The following is a 25889-nucleotide window of genomic DNA, read 5'->3' on the forward strand; positions in this document are numbered from 1 at the left end:
CCACTCAGTTCACACCTGTGTGAACTGAGTGGTGCAACTCCCCTCCCTCGCCCTCGCCCCCACCCCCCCCCCCCCTCTCTCTCTCTCTCTCATTAGCAGGCAACAGTGCAGCACTATCTCTCTCAGCGCCCCTACAGCGCCCCTACTGGTACTCATGAGTCACACATGAGTCACACACAAACATAGTCACACACAAACAGTCACACACAAACATATGTTAACCCATTTTGGGCGGGAACCCCTTTTGGTGTTTTAAACAATATGTTATAATTTAGCTATTGCAAAATAGCAGATCTACAAGCTCATAGCGCGCCACTCTCTTTGAATATATATTCTTTCAAAGTGAATGTTTTTAACTCAGGTCTAAATGGGTTAACACGGACATTGCTGTTCCTTGGAGTGGTTGCACCACTCAAAAAGGAAGCTAAACACTACGACTATGTGTTACAGTACATTACCATTGGGTTTTACTGTGAAGAATGTTAGTTATCATTGAGTTTTATTCTACTGCATGTTACAAACCAGCACGTTGTTTTCTTACTGCATGTTAACTTTCAATATATTATTATTAACCTCGAGGTCTAGATCAAGTTGTTTTTTTAGTACTATACAAATGGAAGCATTTTTAAGTCTATTTCAAAATACGGGCTGATTTCTTTTGGACCACGTTCAATTGCTGTCAGCTGGCGCAACCACACTACTATGTTAACGTTCTGGCTGTGGTCGGAAAATTCCATACTGATGGATCCCGAAGGCCGAGGATTTGAATACCAATCTAACTACTATCTGCATTCCATCGACATGGTTATTACACATTCATTTGTCTTGGGGTCGTCCTGCTTTTGTCCAGCAAAACAGTTCATTTTCTAGACATGATGCAGTACAAGTTAACCTAATGATTAGACTGTAATCACTGCAGAAAATTACTGAACTTACTTTTGCCCAAACATGGGGTTAGTTACATTACATAAAACAATATAGACTACACACAGCTGTGCAGCTCGGCAGTATATGACTCAAGACTGAAAGGCTAAAAGCCAGATGCCAGAGTTGGCCCTTTATCTCAAACATCTGTGCTCCTCTGTGATCCTGTGACATGACCTTTTACATACAGTAGATACAATACATACACACACACTTGCACTTCTACCTTGTACAATGACACAGGTGCACACCTCACACATACTGATCTATGGATAGCTTGTCAACAGGAGACCAGACCAGAGGGAAGGTGAGAGAGAGAGAGAGAGAGAGAGAGAGAGGGGGGGGGGGGGGGACAGGAGATCGGAGGGTTCCCAGGTTCTCTGAGTGGAGAGACTGGCTCTCCACTACAAATTATTCAATTTGTACGTACACTGCCCCGTGGGGTCAGTTCCCGTACAAATTGAATAATTTGTAGTGGAGAGCCAGTCTCGAACACGATAGAGAACAACAGATTCAGGGTCAGCGAGACATAGATGGAGAGTAGAGAGACAGAGACAGACAGGTGCCACAGAGACAGAGACAGGAGGAGAGTTTTCAGAATGTGTTAGACACTCAGTACAAAGGTGGATCAAAGTCCTCAAACCAAGTTCTAAATTATGTGGGCTATAGTACTACACACTATATGTCACTGGTTTTCAATGTGGGTCTCCTGGGACCCCCAGGGGTCCTTGGGGGGGTACCACCATTTTCTACAAAAGTGTCCTTGGCAACAAATTTTTTTCAAATGAGGGTCAAACACTGCACATATCAATTTTGGGTCCGTGGCATGAAACTATTTTAGAACCACTGCACGACATCGGTTTATCGGCATCCCAGAGGAAATTTCGGGGGTCAATTTTGGGATCTTGGACGTGAAAATGTTTGAGAACCACTTCTGCACTGTACCATATTGATTTATCAGCATCCTCAGACAAAACGTCCACATTGCGGCGGCCAAACCGTCCATCATAAATGATGGTGTGCTGTCCTGGGTCATCCAGTGTGACAGGGTCGAGGAAGGACATCCACGAAGCCCATCTACGGCTACGCCCGGCTTGTAGGCTACGGCTGAGTTCTGGCAATGTCCGCCATCTTGGCCCATGTTTACGTACTGTGGCAGTTGCCGTTACTCTTGTATAACGGCTACCAGCACGTACAAATATAGCCACGTTATTTTTTCGGGGGGTGTTTAAACAGGAACTGATACTTTTACCAGAAAATATGACTGTGGCAGGCTTACTGGTTTCGTGTGTTAAATCATAATCAGACAGTCTACCGTATGTGTAGACAATTTAGTGAAAAATGTCTGGAGTGGAGATATTATCGGCTCCCTTTGGAGAAACGTCAACCCGTGTTCTCCTCTTCTGCCAAGTCAAGCCCATGGTTCCAAAATCTTCCTCCTTTCCGTTTTAACAGCGTGACTCCTAGGGGGCGAGTCGTCTAGATCGGTGGTTCTCAACCTTCTCAGGCCGTGCATGATCCCCCCAAATCAGGGGTGGGCAACTTTGACGATGGAGAGGGCCACTATATTTCCACACTCACTCCCTAGGGCCATATATTACTGTCGTAGCAAAAATAGCCGATCTACAAGCTCAAAACGCGTCGCAGCGCGACGCGTTTTGAGCTTGTAGATCGGCTATTTTTGCTATATTCGAATTGAAATCTTTTGCTTTTTGCTTTTTCTTTTGCTATTTTTGAATTGGAATCCTGAAAATTTTTATGTAATTTCAAATGCCTTTAATTATACTTGTGTTGCGCAATGAGCTACTAATTTAGACTGAAGTAATTAAAGCGGGTCATGTTTGCATGTTGTGGAATTGTAACAGCTGAAACCAATATTATATCAGTATTCTGACATTAACCATGAGGGCCACATTAAGTGAAGGTGGGGGCCGCATGTGGCCCCCGGGCCGCCAGTTGCCCACCCCTGCCCCAAATTAATCAATTTGAACTCCCCCCACCACCCCCCACCCTGACAAGCACTTGGAATCGTAGGAGTTGAGAGAGGCATTACATTTTGGTCGACTCTGTTCCACAGATAAATATAATAAATATAAAAGGTGAGGCGTGTGAGCTTGTAGATCAGCTATTATCACAATTTTTACCTCAGAGATTAAAATAGGGTGCATTTTGCATCCCAAAACGCAGTTTATAGTTAAGGGACGCAATAAAACGACCTCTGCATCCACGGGATGCACTACTGTACTACGTACTGTACTTTTACTGTTTTTTATTTTAGTTTATTTTAACTAACTAGTGTTAGTTATAATAATCATTTATTCTTCTGTTTTCTACATGAATAGAACCACATTATAACCATATAAAATGAAATGGGAGTTAAATGCTGCAATTTGTAAAAATGGCAAAATATGACTCCTAACGTTGTTGAAGTGGGACTCATACAATGTCCCTGGGACTCATCTGAAAGACCATCCCTGCATCCCGGGACTCATTACATTGAAAACCTATTTACATCACTTAATATTATTTGACAATGTGGCAATTTTTTGACAATTTTTATAGTATGGTTTGTTGATTGCTTTTGATGCAGTAATGGTCTTTTCTAATTTTATTTCCTTTATTTTTTCCCGTCTTCTGAAAATGTAATTAAATTGTCACTTAACTAGTGACAATTGGGGACCCCTCTGGGGGGACCGACCCACATGTTGAGAGCCACTGTTCTAGAAGCGGGTCTGTCTGCGTACAGTATAATTATAATCAGACCTACAGTATTGATCCCGTGGGGGTTTTCAACAATCACCAGCTGATTGCTGCTCAAGTGGTCGGACTGAGTGCTGGGCTGGGGGGAAGCAGTTAGGGGTTAAGGGCCATATTTTGCACATCTTAAGTACCAGGTCTTATGACTTAACTTAAGACCTGGAGGCGTGGCCAATGCTGTTTGGCCACTCAAAATAGTGATACAGCATTGGCCACACTTCCAGGTGTCATATAAGACCTGGTACTCAAGACGCGCAAAATAGGGCCCTCTGTGTCTTGACGAAGGACAACTCGACACATTGCTGGGGCCGGGATTCGAACTCTCTCTGCCCGTTTCCTGTCTCTCTACACTAAACTAAGACAAGAAATGCCTGAAAGGTTCTGAGAATAAGGTCCACTAGACAGACGGATTATTTTACATTTGAGTTTTTTGCTGATGCGATCGGTATATCGGCAAATATGCAGTCCAATATGTGTCCAAAGATATTAATCACTTTCAACCCGGCATCACTATTTTGGGCATGTCATTATGTGACAGCTTTCAAAAGTTATAATTTTTCATTAAAAATAAAATAGCACACCTACAAGCCCACAAAAATACTTTGTAAATCTGTGATGTGGCAATAAAGCTGACTCAATGTGGTTGAATAAAATAAAGTTTGTGTTCAAATTCATGTGTTTATTTTTCTATCTACCAAAACTTATGCTTATAAGTAAATTAAAAAACTTTAATCAAACCTAAGTTTTGCAAGTTGGTTACAAAGCATTTTTGTAGGTCAAATCATTAGTAAGTGGTGGTCGGCTCCACGATGACCGCAAAGTGGGTCCATCTCTATTACAAGTGGCACAGACAGTGGAATCTGTACGTAGGCATGCAACCAAGTATAACTCAGGCTGACAGACACCGCCGTTTCTCATTCAAGAATGCTTGGCAGAGGAAACCATTCCTGCGATCACACACACCCTCCTCTCGGTATCCACCTGACATCCTATTGTCTTTCTTTCTTCCCAAAACCACCGTTAAAATTACATTCCAGCTGTCCACAATAACGTGAATAATTATGGGAATGGGAACACCTTACAGATAAAGGACTTCCAGCAGTGCTTCTGAAGCTGGTCAAGAATGCCGGGATCTTTGTCTGCAAATCATCTGGGGAAAACTGCGTCGAAGGAAAAAGCTAGCTATGGCGTACAAGAAAAGCTTTAAAAGGTTAAATAAATGTGTTGTAGCTACCGACTGCGTTCTGGCCTTAGGGTGGCGCTAGTAGAGCAAAGGCCATGGGGTCACCAACACCTCTAGGGGTCATCCTCCAGGGTCTGTGAGCATGAATGCACTGCTGGGGGGAGGGGTTAGGGGAGGGGCTGATAGTGTGGTGTCACTATATTACTGTTTATATCATTGGCCCGTTTGACTGTCAAGGGTTCAGCCTCCAGGAAGAAACCCTAAATAAGACGTTAATACACCATTGCACATAAAAACGACTCCAGGGTGTCTAATGAAGTACTGTCACCTCATAGACACATGAAAAACTGGAAAAAAATTGGCACTCCATCTTTAAATGGGAAGAAGAATTGACTGAGATGGAGAGAGACAGGTACCCAGACATGTACAGTAGCTAGATGTAGATAGAGAGACAGGTACCCAGACATGTACAGTAGCTAGATGTAGATAGAGAGACAGGTACCCAGACATGTACAGTAGCTAGATGTAGATAGAGAGACTAAATAAAGATAATGAAAGAGAGGCGGTAAATGGGGGAGAGAGAGAGAGAGAGCGAGAGCGAGAGCGAGAGCGAGAGCGAGATCGAGAGAGAAATGGACCAGGGCTAGAGAGAGAGAGCTAGAGGCAGATGAAAGATGGTAGGTTGGCAAATTCAGGGGACATAAGGTCAAGGACAAACATAATAAGTAAGGACAGACAGACATAAAAGGGGAGGAATAAAATTAACTTAAACCTTTTGACTGCATGGATGCTTCAGAACTTTGATCTAAAAAGTCTAAAAAAGAGAGAGAGAGGGAACGGAGTAATGTTACGTTTGGCGAGGACCGAGGTAGCCCAACAGTTGCTGATGTCTGTACATTGCACGAGGTCAAGAGATGCTGATATGTACCAACGGATACCATTAGCTGTGTATTGTGCTATAGTAGCAGTAGAGCTCCAGAGCATACAATCTACACTTGGCTGGCAAAACATTAACAAATTTCATTGCCTTGAATATAGCGATGAATGTATCAACTGTGATGCTCGCACACATCTGTCTGACCATATTTAACCCATTTCGACCGAGAGCGATTCTGTATGACAGTTTTCTGAAAAACCTGTGTTTCTTTGTCAGTCATTATCAAACATTGTCATGTCAAGGACCTCCAAAAATATATGTAATTGGCCGCCGACCCCCCCATCTAAAAATATGTTGTTCCGGGGACCCCCCCCCCCCCCCCCAGAAGCAAAGATTTGAGTTAAAAACGTTCGCTCTGAAAGAATACATATTCAAAGATTTGCGCCACATTTTCACGATTTTTCAAAAAATAGCAGACGAGCTTGTAGATGTAGATCTGCCATTTTTCAATAGCTGAAGTACAACATAATGCTTGAAACACCAAAAGGGCCGTTCCCGTCCAGAATGGGTTAAAGCCAGTGAGTAATTGCGTTCCCTGTGGATGGGCTGCCTGGCACACACAATTCCCCGCTGCTCCGCTAGAGACGGCATGAGGCGGCGGAGCGGCCGCAAGCAGGGGGCAGCTCCCCAGGTGTGACTGCGTGAGTGAGCGTGTGTGATGGAGGACAGGGCTCGACTGTGCAACCCCCGACGTGGGTAAATAAAACGTTACAAAAACAACAACAAGCAAAGCGTGCTGCAAACTCTCCACCGGCTATAGAACCACCAGAGTTATACCTTTAGTTATAGATATATTCTGCCTAGTCTCTACAGCTGGCTAGCACTTGTGGACACGCATGTGCGCACGGCCGCGTGCGCACACAAACCAGCGCACGCACACACACACACGCACACACACCGACTGTACTGGAGCCGATAGTCGTGCCCAACGTTGTCCAAGTCAGTACGCCAGCTATAGCTGGTGAGCCAACAGACTCTGCCCAGTTATGCTCTGCCACAGTCCCTGAAGATCTGCTGTGTGTGCGTGTGTGTGTGTGTGCGCGCGCACGCACGCACGCACGCACGCACGCACGCACGCACGCACGCACGCACGCACGCACGCACGCACGCACGCACGCACGCACGCACGCACGCACGCACGCACGCACGCGTGTGTGTGCGCGTGAGCGTGTACGTCTGTGCGCTTGTCTGGCGCCATGCAACTGCTGGGAATAATTATAATGAGATGAAGCAGAGAGTAGAGGATCACTCCTATGTGCAACGCTGACAATCGTGCACATGCTTTGCATGCATGGGCACAAACGCAACAGATGATGATGATGTGAATATTCATGTGCGCGCTCACGTGCACGAACGTACTATACAGTACACGCCTGAGTGTGCCATGTATGAACACGCATGCAAAAAAGGCACAAAAACATATTCATGCATCTTTGTACGTACACACACTAGTGTGTGTGTGTGTGTGTGTGTGTGTGTGTTGATTTGCTGTTTGAATGTTGTCTGTATTCCAGCCCACTATGTTCAGTATGATGAAGAGATCATCTGGTTTTCATGAGCAAAAAGAATTACCAATGGGCTGCTATGTCACAACACTATAGAAGTCACAGAACATGGAAGAGAAGGTCGCTAGTGTGTGCGTGTGTGCGTGCGTGCGTGCGTGCGTGCGTGCGACAATGCATGTATGTCAAAATTCACCGGTTTGACCATTAACCTTTAACATATCCAAGAATGCACTGTCACCAAGTTCTGAGGAAAAACATACACACACACACACACAGTGACACACACACACACACACACACCAGAAAACCTGAAAAGCCGCCCACTACCAAGTGTTCCACCCACCAACCCACCCCACACACACACACACACACACACACACACACACACACACACACACACACACACACCCCCTGTTTTCTACAGGCAATGACTCATTCTGCTGGGAACTCCATGCTTTCCCCATTACTACTTACAGACTGACTGACTGACTGTCCCAACATGCTGAGAGAGAGAGAGAGAGAGAGAGAGAGAGAGAGAGAGAGAGAGAGAGAGAGAGAGAGAGAGAGCAAGAGGGGGGTAGATGGAAATAACAAAGGAAAGACGTGAAGAATTTAAGGGAAGCATAAAGGGGGGAAAAGAAGCCAATAGCAAAAGAAAGGAGAGTGAGCTTAAAATGAAGTGATTAAAAGAAAGAGCAAAACAGAAGAGAAGTGGGAGAGAGGTAGAGAGAGAGAGAGAGGCAGAGAGAGACTATAGAAGTGGGAGAGAGGTAGAGAGAGAGAGAGAGGCAGAGAGAGACTAGAGAAGTGGGAGAGAGGTAGAGAGAGAGAGAGAGGCAGAGAGAGAGAGACTTAGAGAAGAAGGAAGAGATCCTACATTAAGTGAGAGTAATAAAGAGTGTGATGATGTCAGTGGTGTTCTCTCTCCAGTGCAAACAGGCTGACTGCCTCCGACGTGCTGCTTCTCAGCACGCCATCTACACCAGAACGTTCTGAGACTTGAGAACCGTCGGACCAACTGACTGACCCATCCACTTCAAACAGAGGACCGTCTGACCAACTGACTGACCCATCCACTTCAAACAGAGGACCGTCTGACCAACTGACTGACCCATCCACTTCAAACAGAGGACCGTCTGACCAACTGACTGACCCATCCACTTCAAACAGAGGACCGTCTGACCAACTGACTGACCCATCCACTTCAAACAGAGGACCGTCTGACCAACTGACTGACCCATCCACTTCAAACAGAGGACCGTCTGACCAACTGACTGACCCATCCACTTCAAACAGAGGACCGTCTGACCAACTGACTGACCCATCCACTTCAAACAGAGGACCGTCTGACCAACTGACTGACCCATCCACTTCAAACAGAGGACCGTCTGACCAACTGACTGACCCATCCACTTCAAACAGAGGACCGTCTGACCAACTGACTGACCCATCCACTTCAAACAGAGGACCGTCTGACCAACTGACTGACCCATCCACTTCAAACAGAGGACCGTCTGACCAACTGACTGACCCATCCACTTCAAACAGAGGACCGTCTGACCAACTGACTGACCCATCTACTTCAAACGGAGGACCGTCTGACCAACTGACTGACCCATCCACTTCAAACGGAGGACCGTCTGACCAACTGACTGACCCATCCACTTCAAACAGAGGACCGGAGGCTGTGTTGTACCCATTGGGAAGTCGGTCACCTCAGCGGTTGTCCAGAACCATAAGCAAATCACACTTGTGTGAAGTGAGGGGCACCTGGTAATGTTTGTTTAAAGTTCTCCAAACAAACATTACCGTGCAAAAAAAGAGCTCTAAACAAACATTTAAAGCCCATAGACTTGGCTGCACCCTGCAAAAAAAAAAAAAAAAAAACGTGTTCCCGCATAATTCCAGGTATGATGATGATCATCTCACGCACATACCCTCTATAACCCAGGTGTCATAGGCTGGCCTCCAATTACCATGACGGGTATGGGTACTGCACAAAATACTCGGTATACGAGTATTGCAGAGGGCATCCTTCCCAAAGGTCATCGGCCTACTGTAGAATCTAATCATTTATCCTATGTGAGAAGAATACTGTCAGCAGAAATTACCATTTCAAAATAAAATCACAAGCAGTCCCCAGTTTCTCACACAATGGTTTAGTCTAAGACTGGTAGCAAGTTCACTAGATGTGCCCAGCACTTCAATATTGTTTTGTGTCCCACCAAAACAGGCTTGATTACCAAAAAAAAGATATGTAAACTACAGCGATCTGTTGATATTCACACTGCGTAAGCTAAGCACACATTCACTTTAGCCTCACTGTTGCTACGAAGAGAAGAGGAGAAAAAAAGTGAGTAATGGGGAGAATAGTGAGGGCGCTGGCAAAGAGAAAGGTTTAGAGGAGTAGAGGGGAGGAACAGATCAGGAAAAATAGAAAAGGCGGAGGGGGGGGGGGGGGGGGGCTTGTACAATGAGACGTCGGAGAGAGAGACAGAATCAGGGAAAACTACAGGAGTGTACTAGTAATGCTACCGGGGTCCACCTGGGTCTGGATCAACACCATCTGTTGATCCAGACAAATGAGAGCTACAGTACCATACACAAATCAATACCCCTCACTTTTATATATAGGACACAGGACAGACACAGACAGACAGACAGATAAGTTAGAGAACAGTCTGGTGAGACAGACAGCACCGTGTAGGGACTAGGGAGTAGATGGTATTCAAGGGAAGAGACATGGAGCTATGATGATGAGAGCCAGGCAGGGCATTACTACACTGGTGTCCTCCTCCTCCTCCTCTCGTGTCACAAGGAGAACATGCGGTCGGTGAACTACAGTAACTCGCTGTGTGCCACCAGGCACCCAGAACTGTTTAATATACAAAATAAATAAACATGAAAGGACTCCAGTTACAACAACAGGCTTCACTTGTACGGTCATCGTTTTCATAATGCTTCCGATGTTGTTCAGGGAAGTTTTGCTAGAAAATGGTGTGTATATAAACACGGAAGCACTGTTAAGAGGCTCTCAAACCAGCACACACAGTAATAGTGCTGTGGAGACCATAATAGCTAATATCTTTGCCAGGATGCATAAACTAAACTTAAGTGGTTTTATGAAACCAGGCACCAAAACGTATAGTTTGTGAACAGACTCAATAGCCTACACATACATAAGCATTTGGAATATAGAAATGTAATTTCTAAAAAATAAAATTTCTGACACTTTATTACTTTGGATATGTAGTGAATATATCACTAGGTCAACTAATTACATAGCCGAGTATATTGTGATACTAATCATGATGAGCTGGAATATTTTAGGTGATCTATGGAGAGGCTGAACAATAACCCCGAAGTTGCTTATAATCGTTTTGTTTATTAAGATTTTTGGGGGGCTGTTTATGCCAGGAAATGGAGATATTGGGAGTGACACGAGGAAAAAGCCATCGGCATCGGGACTCGAACCTGCGACACGCGGACCGATACGCCAGCCATCCGTGCCTATTGTTTATGGTGAACACTCAAGTAAAACACATTCATAGTGGGTGTGTTTCTTTAGGTGACCGTGTCTCTGTGTGCTACCAGTAGACACTGAAGTAAAACACATTCATAGTGGGTGTGTTTCTTTAGGTGACCGTGTCTCTGTGTGCTACCAGTAGACGCTAACTGTACAGGAGCTGTCCATGCTGACACACAGAAACACCGAAATGAAACACATCCACAATCAATATTATTACTTCAGCTGCATCCACCAAAAAAGTTCCATCCATGTGGACGACGACAAAGTAATATAGTCTCGCAGTGGATTTTAAATTACCAGGTTGACAGACTAGTATCTAGTATCTACCAGCAACATCAAACAGTACAACAAATGCCATCACATACGTAGACGTCACGTGTAATCAAATGAACAAAGAGCCATATCATCGGGTCTATGCAATAGGACGGTTCATTCTATGGTTCATTCAAGTAAGACAGTAAGGCAAACAGACCCCATGTATATGCTAGGCCAGGGTAAATGCTTACAGAGCAAATCTTCTCTTTGCACTGTTGTAAAGCCACAGTGCTACTATTCAGCCAAGTCAGACATTAGGGCAAACACACCTCACAGGCTCACACACACACAGGCTAATGCAGAGTGAGCTTATAGGGAAAAGGTCAACTTAAAATGTGGATAGTGGACAGTATGTTATGTCATTTTATACCATAGTGTCACACAAAGAGTCGTAGCGTTTCCATAAGGGAAAAAGTCCAAAGTGAAACAGATGAGGGAGACCAGTGCACTGTATACGACCTACAGTATAATGCAAAATATATATATTTTAATGTCTTCAAATGAGCATCCTTACTGCCCTGTTTCCAAAACAGTCGGTCGTTGTGAGCTTATAGATCTGCTAGATCTCACAAATGTATTTGGGTCCTGTGCAAACATCGAATTTCTCTTTTGGGTCTTAACACTTGAGCTAAAACGTTTGGGAACTGTAACCGAGGCTCTGTATTAGAGAGCCTGAGATCTGGTCTGGGAATTACAGCCGAGAGTTCGCACCTTATATAGTAAAGGGATAGAAATGTGATCGCTTGAAGGCAGGTGGGTTCAATAGTAGTCAAAGGTGAGTAAGTCACAAACTATGGTTCCAAGCTTAATTCTGTCTTAATCTTACCTAGGCCGTATATTTATAATATTGTGATGTCACTTCTGACGCCACGGTTGTGATGTCAGAGCGACACTTCGTTCCTTCGTAACAGGAACCACTGCTTTACGGCACACAAACAAACTAAAAGGCGTTATAGTATAGTACGTTATGCTTAGTATAACATATACAATATGATGATGATGACGACCGGCTAAAACAGTGTCTAACAAATGGCCCAGTATGCAGCCCTGTTGTTGAAACGGGTCTAACAAATGGTCCAGTATGCAGCCCTGTTGTTGAAACGGGTCTAACAAATGGCCCAGTATTCAGCCCGTTTGCTTGAGATAGGAAAGTAGATAAAATCCAAAGCTACAGTGTACCACCATGATTCTGTTTCAAGGCTTGTTAGTTTTGGGACTTTGTGTGCACATGCATGCAGGCGTGTGTGTGTGTGTGTGTGTGTGTGTGTGTGTGTGTGTGTGTGTGTGTGTATTTCTAAGCACATGTGCAAGCATGTTTGCATCTGGGTGTCTGTACTGCGTATCTTCAAAAGAGCATGTGTGTGGCTTTGCATGTGAGTTTATATGCATTGAAGACGCTTGTGTGCATGAGCATGTGTGCGTGTATGATGTGCGTGTGTGTGTGTGTGTGTGTGTGTGTGTGTGTGGTTGTGTGTGCGCGTGATTGAGATCAACGAGACAGATAAAAAAGTCTGTTTTAGATCAAAGCCTGCAAGGGAGGGATATTTTAGAGGCTGAAATTCCTCATGGATTTCGGAGCCACAAAAAAATCTCCCTGCACAATCTCACTACTGCAGACGGTAGTTACGGTATTTATACAAACCTGCACCCAAAACTTTACACACAGTGCATTATTCAAAACACATAACTTGGTATAGTAATTTAGCAATGTCATTAAAACCCATTTTGACCTGAGATCAGATTCTAAAAATGTCTTCTACATCGTGACAGTTTTCTGAAAAAGCTATGTTTCTATGTCAGTCGTTCTTGCGATTTTTCAAAAATAGCAGACCTACAAGCTCGTAGCGCGCCACTCGGTGGCGCGCTATGAGCTTGTAGATCTGCTATTTTTCAATAGCTAAAGCATAACATAATGCTAACACCAAAAGGGGTTTCCGCCCAGAATGGGTTAAAAGGAGTATACAGCACAGTAACGCGTTGCTTGTTACCTACAGTATCATTAGCAGAGCACTCAACACGCTGCCTGAATGTATCCTCTGATGACCTTGTGGCAGTCGTTTGGAAAAGAGCTATGAAGACGTTTTGCTTTTCTTCTTTTCTTTCTTATCGTCACCGACTGTAAATTAATATTGAGAAGTTCAATTCCCACTGCTGTGCATCCAATACCATTTGTGTGCTATTGAAGTGCCTGTGAACAAGATGCTTATCCCCTTTCAACATAGTGCCGTGGCGTGTAATGCAAGCATTGGCTCGCTTTGATGCAGAGTGTCTGTGGGGTTTATGACAGAATCGACCGGGCCTGAGTTTACAAACAGTGACAGCTATTGTTCTCTCTAGTCAACCGAGGCAATGCGTCAAGTCAATTTGATTTACGTCTCACATTTTCATACAATGTAAATTTGATGTGATTCTCACACGCACACAAAAAAACAAAACAAAAAAACCCCAAGATTGACAATATAAAAGCCCCACTATAAACATAAAGGCTGAGCTAAGCTGCTCCTACCCAACTGGACCAAACTGTCTGGAACCAGCTCAATCTCACTAATGGGCCCTGCCGCCCCCAGACGAAATAAATAAGTCAATAGAGAGTATGCGCATGCTTAAAGTGAATGGCACATCGAGTGGCAAATCGAGTGGCAAAGCAACATGCAAAGTGAGTTTAACATTGTTTAATGTTGTTTAATGCAATCTGATATGACTTTTCTGTGTGGATGTCTGGGCTGTCAAGGTCAGAAAGTAGTTTTTTGCCACTTAGTAGGCGTTCCTGCATAACTTCCTGGTTTGATGATGATGTCACACGCATACCCTCTATAGCACCCAAATAAAGTCAAATTAAATAAAGACATTGCAAATGAAACATGTTGGTGGCATTTTAATATGGTGGCATTCTACATCACTATAACAATATGTTTTTCATTTACAAGAAATGTTGATTTTGGCGACTGCTCACGGCACAGAGACGTTCACATTTCAGCTGAGAGCTCTGGTTGTTATACTAAAAGGTGTGACCCATAAAATCAGGTCAGCTGACGGCACACCAGGGAGAGACATTGACCCTTGGTGTTATACTCAAACACGTGACCTATACAATCTGGTCAGAGTCTGCGCCAAAATGACTGTTATTTTCTATCGTGTTTTAGGTTATTTTCACGTGGATTTTGTTGTTCATGAATAACGTAGAACAAAGTAGAATGCAATGCAGCCATGCAAAAAATATGATTTATTTATTTCGTTGGGACGCAGCGACAGTTTAATGTGCCGTCTTTTCTTGATAATACGAGTCGAGACGCAGGACGCAGGCCTATCAGCATCAATGCATTGATGTAACACCATTAACATTCCTGGTGGGAATTTACTGTGAATCTACTGGGTTGGTTTTATTTTGAAGTGTACGGCCGGAATGTGTTTTCTGCGGTGCGATACACACCGCAGCCCACATGGAGCAGCCTGCCTTTCACTCACATAGTTTGCGAGTCTTGTTTTGATTGATGAGATGGTGTTCTGGACAGACGTACAATTAACCCATTACGACCTGAGCTGGCCGATTCTACAAACGTCTTCTAAATCCTAACAGTTTTCTGAAAAACGTATGTTTCTATGTCAGTGGTTCTCAAACATGTGGCCGCAGACCCCCATCTCAAAATATTTAGTTCCAGCCAGGGATCGCCAGAATCAATGATTTGAGTTTGCTTTAAAAATATATACCAGTGCGGTCCTGGCACCTTGGCTGGTAATCCAGTCTGGCAGTGTGCCGCGGGTTCGACTCCCGATCCCGACGGCCTTTACTGCATGTCATCCTCCCATCTCTCTCCCCATTTCCTGTCAGCCTACTGTCTGTCCCTCCATAAAAAATATAAAAATAAAAAGGCGAAAGCCACAAAAAAAAACATTAAAAAATAAAATATATACCAGTAAGACGCCCTGAGGGCGAGAAGCGACCTCGCCCCTTCCGCATCCGCCTGGGTGACGACAGACTGCTCGGCGAGCGCTGGCGCTTTGGCATGGGGGGTCAGATCAACATGCCAAATCCTTGAGTGTACAGGGTTTGATGAGGGCCCAGGTAGGTCCGGGCCTTCATCTTCAGGCCTGTTGAGAACTCTAGTTTTTGCCGGCTGCTGGGTGCGGCTGCACTAATAATACGTTTGAATGGACAGGTATCAGTCAAAAGGGAGACATCGAAGAGGAAGGACGGGTGGGGAAGGATCAACATATGGAATGTCAGAACAGGTCAGCTCCATATATGGAGATCTAAGGGGTTTGAGGTCAGATGTAGAGTTGCTGGCTGGCTCCATATATGCAGATCTAGGTGCTGATCCAGTCTTCTCCATGTATCCAGGGTTTGATGAGATCAGTGTTGTGATCTACATATATGGAGACGGCCACGGCGTGACGTGTCACGAGGCGTGACCGGACTGACGACCATATATGGTGGCATGACAGAACGACTGACAGGTTTTTCAGGTTTTCACATTAATCTGCGACCTGGGGTCGCAATAAATTCAATCTCTTCCTAAGCACGACTTGGCTTGACTTTTGTTCGGAGCGGCCATAAAGCAGCACCAGTGCTGAAATGTAAGTATGTCACATTTGAGGCGAATTAACAAGAAAAGCCAGCAAGGATTCCATGCAGTCATTAGTTACGCCAGGCCAGTCAGGCATCACCATATTTAGCCAACACTGCTCTGTTCCAGGTATTCACCGAGGTACATTTGATACAGTGTGGGCTTAGAAAAAGATTTAGGGCCCATTGTAATAATCAACTGACATTTGCAAGAAATTCATTCCAAGGGCTGTTTTTTAGATTAAGTCTACAGTACACTTATGCTATGATTTAGGCTTATTATAATCAATTCCAGAGAGCAATACTCCTTTTGGTGGATTTTAGAGCCATTATCTACAGCCTAGTCTAATCAAGTAAACCAAACAAACCCGCTAAACAATTTAAAATGGGTTTTCCAGTACATGTACTGCAGGTTTTACTGAATGTATTGTAATGTATTTGAGCAGAACAGTGGGCTGGAAACAACTGATTGTCTTGCACAAAAATGCACAATGAAAAGGAAAAATCACACCCGTGTGAACTGAGTGGTGTAAGGTCTTATATAGACTGATCAGCTGTGGTCTGACGTAATGTCTGACGTAATGAAATCACACCCGTGTGAACTGGGTGACCATAGCAACCATGCTCATTTTTTGTTACGAACAGACAGACAAACAGACACGTAAACTAACAAAGCCAGTTGTAGGAGTGGTTTACACCACTCAAAAAAGGGGGGGGGATCTACAAGCTCAGATCGACTATTTAAAAATGTTTAAAAAAAAAGAACCAAAAAGGAACGGTTTTGGACATACAAGGTTTCCACCTGACAGCAATGATATTCCTAACGGGGAAAAGAGGGAATGACAGCACAGCTTGCAGGAGCTGAAGTCAAGCAATCACACTGTAAAGTTTGTACACACCGAGTTATAAATGGATAAAAGAACACCGTGCAGACTGTGTAATCACAGCAACATGGGTTGAATCCAAAATAAGCATCACTGTCATCAAAGTCAACTATCACTTATAGCCAGCCACTGTAGAATACATACTTTTTATAGCACTCTGTCTGCATGGTTGGTCTATCCCAAAAAGATTATATTTATCTTATCTCTGTGTCTTAAAAATAGTCTTGAATTCAGAGGAATGCTTAGGTTGTAAGTAACTATGATTACTACTTTGCAGTTACCCAGTCAGTATCTTAGAGTATATATGAATAGAGACGGCACCCGGATGAAACCCTGAGGCGAAATGGACATAGTGGCCGAAAACACATGAACGCGCTGGTCCATTGACTATCATTGTGCACGTTCACGATGGCACGTGAACGCTGAATGCCTGCAATGATAGTCAGCGGCAGCGCGTTCATGTGTTTGGGCCCAATCCATCCCAGAATGCACTCTGTTCCTACCCAGAATGCACAGTGAAATCGCCTCATGCGCTTTTGAGCAACTTAATGCAAGTGGATGGGAGGAGAACTCGGGTGCCGTCTCTATTCATATATACTCTAAGGTCAGTATAGGCTACTGTATGGTGGGCAATTTGGGATGAACATTTCAGTAGTCTAGAAATCGTAGTTTAGAGAAAAAGTGTCATGTGGTTATTATCAAACTGTCATGTCCACAAATGCTATGTACTGTATGTTATTTACAAGAGAAGCGACAACATAACGTCTTATAACAACTAAATTGGAAGAATAAAGGAGAAACATAATTGGCTATAACAAAACAAGAAAAGATGAAAAGATGAAAGGTGAAGAAATTGATCGAATGAACATTTCTTGAAAACCGCCTTCCTCCAACTTGCACGCGCTCAGAACGGCATCCACGCCTTATAAAATATACCAAGTGGCTGCATTGTCTAGTTAGGTGGAAACGTTTCATCCCAATTCACTTCCTTCCACTTCTTGTTTTGCAGTTTAGTTTCTCTCTTGGACAATTTGAAAAGGACTCCATTAGTGGCTAGACTTCCAGAGGTTTTTGAGAGGATGTTTTCTTTGTTCGTGGTCATCTGTGAGACCCCCCCCCCCCCGCACCTCTCAGACCACCATCTTGACTACAGATTTCTCCGCAGCAAACACTGATACGATCATTACGAAATTGTATTGGGACAATACATTGGCTCCCGACATATTAAGCCCCATGAATCAACTGGCTGTGTCAAATTCATATGTAGCAATAACGAAGACGACGAGAAGACACTAGCATTCACAAGGCTCCGTTCTCAATGGTTTCCGTTCTCTGTGCCGTGCGTCACCTGCCTGCCAAGGCAGATATGATCATCATGGTACGATGCCATCCATTTATCCCCTCAGAGGAGATACAACTTACTGCTAACTCCCCATGAAGACAACAGTCGGGAGGGGGGGGTATATGTGAGATAGAAGGCGATGAGACAGTGAGAACCCTAGTGTGTGAAAGAGAGACAATACGTAGATGGAGAGCGAGCGAGCGAGAGGAAAAGGGAGTGCAGAAAACTGTAATTGAAATATTTAAAGAATACATAGATTACGTTGAAAAAGAGCTACTTGAGAAGAGATACAGAAACGTGATGGGGGAGCAAAAGAGTGAATGCTTTGTCGTAAAATGGTGCTGCGTGCCGAACCTAGACACGACCTGAAAGCCGACGAAGCATTGCATCCGCAACATGTTGTGGGCTGGTATATCTGCTATGTTTGTTCCACGAACGACTCGAACGCCATATGACAAAATATAAATGGTTATCGGTCATTAAGAGGCGATGGTGTAACTGCAGAGATGTGAAAGGGAGAGATGGATTGGGCACAGAAGAATGGAAAATGAGAGAGCAATGTGGGTTAAAGGTTGGAAGCAGGTTGATACTCATCTCCTTCCACACACATTCCATTGTAATTATCATCAACACTAGCGCACGCACACGTGCACACACACACCACACACACCACACACACACACACACACCAGAGTTCTCAAATTCTGCCAAAACCCGACCCTACGGCCCGGACGGTTAGCTCAACCGTCTGGGCACCTAGGCTGCCAAGCCAGCCGGACGGCGTGCCGCGGGTTCGACTCCCGAGCCCGACGGCCATTGCTGCATGTAACTCCCCATCTCTCTCCCCCTTTCCTGTCTAGTTTCTGTACCCTATCAATAAAGGCAAAAAACACAAAAAAATATATCTTAAAAAATTTAAAAACCCGACCCTTTCAGGGCCGGTTTAGGCCTAAAATCTATGCTAATTAGTCGGGCCTTAATTTTCAGGCCCGTCGTCGACCTCACGGACAGACACATAGACATACACACCTCACAGGCAGCCAGGCAGACACACAAGCTCACACAGATCTCTCTCATACCCCCACAAGACAAAATACTTTCACTGATAGACCAAATACAACATCATAACACTCTCTCGCATCACTTGAACTGACATTGTCTTTCAATTATGTATGACCCAGCCAGTAAAGCTAAAAATAGCCAGCAAAAACACTCTAGCAACATGTGCAAGGTCCAGCAGCACATATATTATGAAGTTAATTTGTATATTTTTTTCCATCAGGACCCATAGCTTTGCACTTTACATGCATAACATTTATTTACATTATATTATTTTAAATTATTTTAAAGTGTAATCCTAATAATACATACAATCTGACTGATGTTGATATACAATAGACTCGTTTAATCTTAAAAGGTTAAATGTGACAGTAGGGTCTTTCCTACAGGATAAGTCTGGTTTGCTTCAATCTCTGCGTTCTCATCATGGTGATGGGTTATGATATTAAACATTTCATTACTTATTTCAATGTTGAGATTCACATAATCTGAAATCACTGGTCCGTGCAACTGTCAAATGCAACTGTATGGTTTAGCCTACAGAGACTAACCTTATACAGCGTTTTAGTACATGTCCTTTCAACAGCCGAGAGTGAACATATTCCAGTAAGTCTTTTTTTTTTAACTTCTTGCTTCTGCACATAGCGAATAACGTTGTACCCCATTGTTGAACCATTACCAGCCAACATCATGGGGGAAGTTGCATATTTGCTCATAAATATATGAAGAAATTAGATAAAGTTAGCCTTTCTATCTGTGTAAGGGAGCCACACACTATACAGGACAGGCTATTTTAGTGACACACATTAACTGCTTTGAGCTGATGGATTACATTGATCTCGGACTTCATGTGACCAGCCTGTGACAACACTGCAGCAATCAGTCTATGACGTAGGACACCAAATTTGGGCAAGGTTTCAGCCTGATCAGAGCCCCACTTCCATTTATAAAAGACAAGCGACATGCATGCACAGTGCACACACACACACACACACACACACACACACACTAGACGCATGTCTAGCCTCTTGCAGGCAGCCATGCCAGAAAAAGAACACAGAAATGGAGATGTCCTTTAGGTCTGTATAGGGTTTGAATCCTGACTTATCCAAGTATCGCTTTCCGTTTCCACTGCCATTGTTTCCACTGTCTTTTTACTCTCTGGAAAATGTATTAAAATCCAGAAGGATTTGGTAGTAACTGATACAGCAGTGACTCACGGCCAGCTATCATACAACAATGTGAATGATGCGTGAGTGACTAATTGTGCAAGGGTAAAACAAGGGTGATTGAAGGTGCACATATGCTTGTATTAAATACGTAACACAAAGCTGAGAAAAACTGGAAAAAATAAATGAAAACAAAACAACAAAGGAGGGAAAAATATCAGCACATGAAAGGATGAACTACATTTAGGGTTTATGCCCAAGCTAATGCTCCTATCCATGGCAAGTTACAACAAGCATAAAAGAGGCTGCAGCTCCTAGTATGACAACATTAAAAACAACCACATTGGAAGGAATACATGCGTCACAAGCAAGCCATGGCGTTTACTGGCTATTAGACAATGTTCCTGTGATCCTAGAAGGTCAGATAAAGAGGAAAGTGCTAGGCTGTGAGATAAGCAAAACAAATAGATGGTTTTAGGAATAAACAAAAGACCAGAACTCAGCCTTGTACAGAAACATGATGATGTCCATTTGGATGAGGATGCTATTTATATCTCAGGTTATTCACTTGTTAGAAAAGATCACTCAATGCAAAGACAACAAACCAGACAAACCAGACAACGGTTTTGACAAGTTGAACAAACTTATTTTACTTTTCTACAGAAACTGATCATTATTAAATGAATAGCGCAAGACAAATCAATAATGTACTACTTTTGTTTAACTTTTTAACCAAGTAGGTTTTCACATGCAAAACCCTGCTTCACACTCACACATTTAAACCCAGCTAAACCGTACAACTACTAAACTGTCTTCTACGGCTGGCCAGTGGCCCCTGAGCAGCTCCACCAGTAAGTTCCAAATCCATAACCTTGTTTAGTAAATACAACACTACTACTACTCGTTTTTTTTTTATCTTACATAAACAAAGCACTATATATATGTGGCAATAAAGCACATGTTATCAGTGCCTTGGAACCATGGTTGTCCCAATGCCAGTCTGAGTGACATTGTTGTTGTTGTACAAGGATTTAGACGATATACTGTGAGTGAAACACCTTTCAAGTCCATTTCATTATGGCATTTCTAGGACTTTCTCGGCAGTGCCAACGTATCCAAACTGGTTGCCTAACGCCTATCTAGGCCTAATCATTTTGTCCCATTTTATATACCAAGCGTACATTAGAAATACTTCTTGCCATTCTTCTGCACAGTTTCATGATACTTTGCGGGGCAGCTGTAGCAGAGCGGGTAGAGAGGCCATCTGGTAACCAGAAGGTCACCTCTGGTCCGCCCAGTAAGTGACCAAGTGTCCCTGAGCAAGGCACTTAACCCGTAATTGCTCCCCAGGTGCTGTATTAATGGCACTTCCCCGCTGCTCCTAATACTTAGGATTGGTACATGCAGAGGAAAGAATTTCACATGTGCAAATGTACAGTACAGCGACTAATACCCCACATACAAATAGGGTTTAGGGTACAAAATGTTAACTTAATAACTTCTATCAGTTCCTAAGTGTCCACAAAGGGTTTGCACTTATTGCACTTTAAAGTATGCAGAATTTACCCATTATTAAACTGATGTTTACTTTTAGACCTCCTCACCAGCCCACTTGTTGAATCTATAACAATTTGACCACGGAGTGCAGTTTTATTCAATTGGGTATGAGTGGGCCTTTTTCTCAAAGTTTGAGCAGAAGCAGCAGCAGGCTTCAGCAGAGTGGAGAAAAACCCCAGTTGAGGCCCCTCAATGTTAGTTTAATATAACACACACACACACACACACACACACACACACACACACACACACACACACACACACACACACACACACACACACACACACACACACACACACACACACACACACACACACACACACACACACACACACACACACACACACACACACACACACACACACACACACACACACACACACACACACACACACACACAGTAAGTATGCAAAGAAAAAACATATGTGGGCCTCAGACCTGGCAAGAAATATTGAACTCCTTGAAACAGTTCTCTCTTTTTCTTTTCTTTCGTTCTATAATTTAAAGTTGATTGCTGCAGTTCTTCTCTATGACTGTGTAATATGAGTGTGGGGCAGAGAGTACGCAGACTTGGCCCTCCAGTTTGGCAGAGCATTAGGTGGTGTGTGTGTGTGTGTGTGTGTCTCATAATGTTCTTGGCTTGATTTTGGATGTGTGCAAGCTACAGCACCTCCTCCTCTCGTTCTCAATCAAACTACAGCACCTCCTCTCCTACACCAATTCTCTCTCAAACTACTCCTCTCTCATCCGGAGTCAGTGTGTGTGACACCGTCCTGTTATATGACAAAGTATAAATCAGGCTTTATTCTTGTAGATCTGTTCTTTTTGACTGAAGTGAATAGTGAAACATCCACTTGCAAACGTATGGGCCAGTAGGCTACTGTAGAGCAGTGGTTCCCAAACCTTTTTGTGTCAAGGACCCCCAAATTGACACTCAAAGTCATTAGCCCGCGGACCCCCATTAGAAAAGATATGCCAAGGACCTCCATGCTGCTCTAGCAGTGATTTGCAAACATTTTCACTTCAAGGACCCCCAGTTTGACATGCATTAGGCTACGGAGTACGGACCCCCATTTAATTATATTTCCATCTCTGAGACCCCCAATTTATATTGTAAAATCAATGTTAATTTAACTCTGAGAGTGTACAAATTTTTACACTCTCAGAGTAACATACCCATAATGGTCCATTTGGTTCCTAACTATCATTTAGCTGGGGACCCCCTGGAACTCCCTCAAGGACCCCTACGGGTCCCGGGACCCCACTTAAGAATGAAGGCATCCTTAGTTCCTATGGAGCAGATTTAATGGCTATGACAGTTTTCTAAGGGGATTCACACTATGCACACTCGGGACCACTTGGCAGATGTTGTGGTAATGTGAATGCTGCGTACCGTTCCCGGGAGCGGATCACCCAACCGGTCCCGGGACCACATCGGGACTGATTGAAGTGTAATCGGATATGGATCGATGCAATGTGAAAGCATTCATTGAATGAAGTGTACTCGGATATGGATCGATGCAATGTGAAAGCATTCATTGAATGAAGTGTACTCGGATATGGATCGATGCAATGTGAAAGCATTCATTGAATGAAGTGTACTCGGGTACGGAAGAATCAAGGCCAATGTGAATCATGGCCAGCGGGGACCAGGCAATCATATTCGGGAACAGTTTGAATCAAACGGACTCAGTGTGAATCCCTTATAAAAATAGATTCGAAATAAACTCACAATATATCGCCTTGCATAGAATATTGCAATAGATCAAATTGTGTAACGTCTGTTACTGTCTGTAAGTATCGTATCATCTCCTCTTATTCCACTTCTCACTCCACCTCCACCCCCCACTTCTTTCCCTCTATCTCCCTTCTCTCCTCCTACTCCTAAAGTCGACTCCTCTTGTCCCTCCTTAATGTATCGCTCTTTCTGCTCTCTCTCTCTCTCGGCCTCCATTCTCCTCCTCCTGAAGTGCCCCAGGCTCCGTTTCTCTGCAGAGTCTCTGTTTGCATTCCTGCCAAGCTCTATTTAAAGTTTTGATCATTCAACTGGCAGGAGGAATGCACATCTGTAGTCGAACTCTCCCTCTCTCTCTCTCTCTGCTTGTGTCGCCCCCACCCCCTCTCTCTCGCTAACCCTGCAATTCCTGCATCAATGTTGTTATGTGTGTGCATTTGTTTATCCGTTACGGCACATTAATCTCCATTAGAGTGGGTTCAAACTGCAATCGTGCGCATGAAAAACGGCTGATCAAGAAATAATGGTGTTTATCTCATCAACAGGTAGTCTGAATGACATGACTCATAAATGCTTTGTTTTCAGGTTGTTTTTTTACACAAGTGTGTGTGTGTGTGTGTGTGTGTGTGTGTGTGTGTGTGTGTGTGTGTGTGTGTGTAATAGATTGTGTAGATAGAACAGTAGTTAATATACAAAATACAAATACAGTGCAAAGCAAAATCAACATACATACAACTTATGCAATAGCCATGTTACTTGTACTATAGTATGCACGACAAACAATAAATACACAATGCACACAATAACGGTGTAGTAGTTACAGTATCTACTATCCAGTCCTAAGCTCAAGCAAAAAAACATCCTAAAACAATGTGTGTGTTGGGGGGGGGGGGGGGGGGGGGTGCGGGGGAAGAATGATATCTATAAAGCGATGATCAGGTGCTCCTTTTAACTCTGCCTCTATAAACAAAACTCAGGGCTAAGCACGCACACACACACACACACACGCACACACAATGCCCCCCCATACACACACACACACCCCCACATAGAGCCATATGAAAACACACGCTGCATATTATGCAGAGAGACAGTGCCTTAGTAGGCTTAGTTAAACTAGGATCACAGGTAAACCAAGATAAAGAAAACATCATTCTAAACAATACAATATAGGCCTACTTATAAAAAATTATAGCATATATAAAATAATCTGTACATTGAAGCTAAAGGATGCCAGGTAAGCAATGACCCAGCATCTGTCCAACACACATAACATGCTATCTAAATTAAACATGTAACATTGGGGTCATGAAAAAAGTAACAGACAGACAGACAGACAGACAGACAGATAGATAGATAGATAGATCCACAATAGCCAAACAAAACAACCTGTTGGCTCACTCATAAACTAAATAATACATTATTATGTTGTTTATTTGTTTTTCAAGCTTAATTTCCCCCTTCATCCTCAAAACATGCATAAGCCCCCGTACAGACACATCATGGCAAATGTGCTTGTTTTCACCGTTTAAAAACACTAGAGTGATAAAGTGCCTCATCATTAAACACATTCCATCCACACTGGGAGGAAAAAACAACAACATTCATTGGAGTGTGTGTGGATATGGGCTAATTAAAATGTCCCATTCTAAAACAGGACCAATAGGCTATATGCAGGAAATTTCCCATTCTGAGAAAATAGCTGGGAGTACATTTCCCAGGCTGGAAGACGTTGGAGTTAAAGAGCCATTTATGAGAATCATTGGGATCTAGTGTTAGTGTGTATCCCGTCCCTCCTCCCCTGTGGTCCCGTCCCGTATAGTAGCCGACACAGCGGATAAACTTTTCATACCCCCCCAATTCCCACACGCTCGTTGTGTGACATTTTTCATCTCTCTTGAGTCTTTAAACCACAATTTCGTCAAAAGAAAACGTACCTTTGGAAGTCTCCTCGAGTCAAACGGGCATTTTCCTCTTGTTATTGACTTCCATGGTTTCGACTTTGTCGGTTGTTTGTTTGTCGGGCAGCCCGGTGTGTGAGAGTGGAGAACTCCGCGGGGTTAAAAGCAACAGTCCTCATGTCGTATCCCATAGGCCGGGGGGATGGCGTGCTGCGCTGTGATTGGCTAGGTGGTTGTCAGGGAATGTCGCTTCATGGTTGGCCAATTGGTTGTCAGAGTAACGGACCCTGTTGCACGTTACTTACACTTGATTGATTGATTGATGTATTTACATAGTTTGCAGAATTACAGTACATTTCAAGCACAACTCAATACAAAAACTGTTAACTGTGAGTGGACGACGCCATAAAAGCATTACACTTGTTTACAATATAGGGCCCACCGTTTTCAATTCATCAAAACATTTAGAGACGTACAAATATACACTTCTATATAGCCAAAAACAAGAAATCAGCATAGAGGTAAAA

At 43.6% G+C, this 25889-nt stretch overlaps 1 protein-coding gene across 1 annotated transcript in view; it reads right to left on the reverse strand.

Moving 5' to 3' along the window:
• Positions 1-25537, reverse strand: part of il11ra (interleukin 11 receptor subunit alpha) — an 81761-nt gene extending 56224 nt beyond the window's left edge. The window contains exon 1 of the mRNA XM_079524612.1: positions 25399-25537. The gene's annotated coding sequence lies outside the window, so the exon portion shown is untranslated. The remainder of the gene's footprint in view (positions 1-25398) is intronic.
• Positions 25538-25889: the final 352 nt, after the last annotated feature.

Source organism: Electrona antarctica (genome assembly GCF_951216825.1).
Source record: "Electrona antarctica genome assembly, chromosome: 16".
NCBI classification, from domain to species: domain Eukaryota; kingdom Metazoa; phylum Chordata; class Actinopteri; order Myctophiformes; family Myctophidae; genus Electrona; species Electrona antarctica.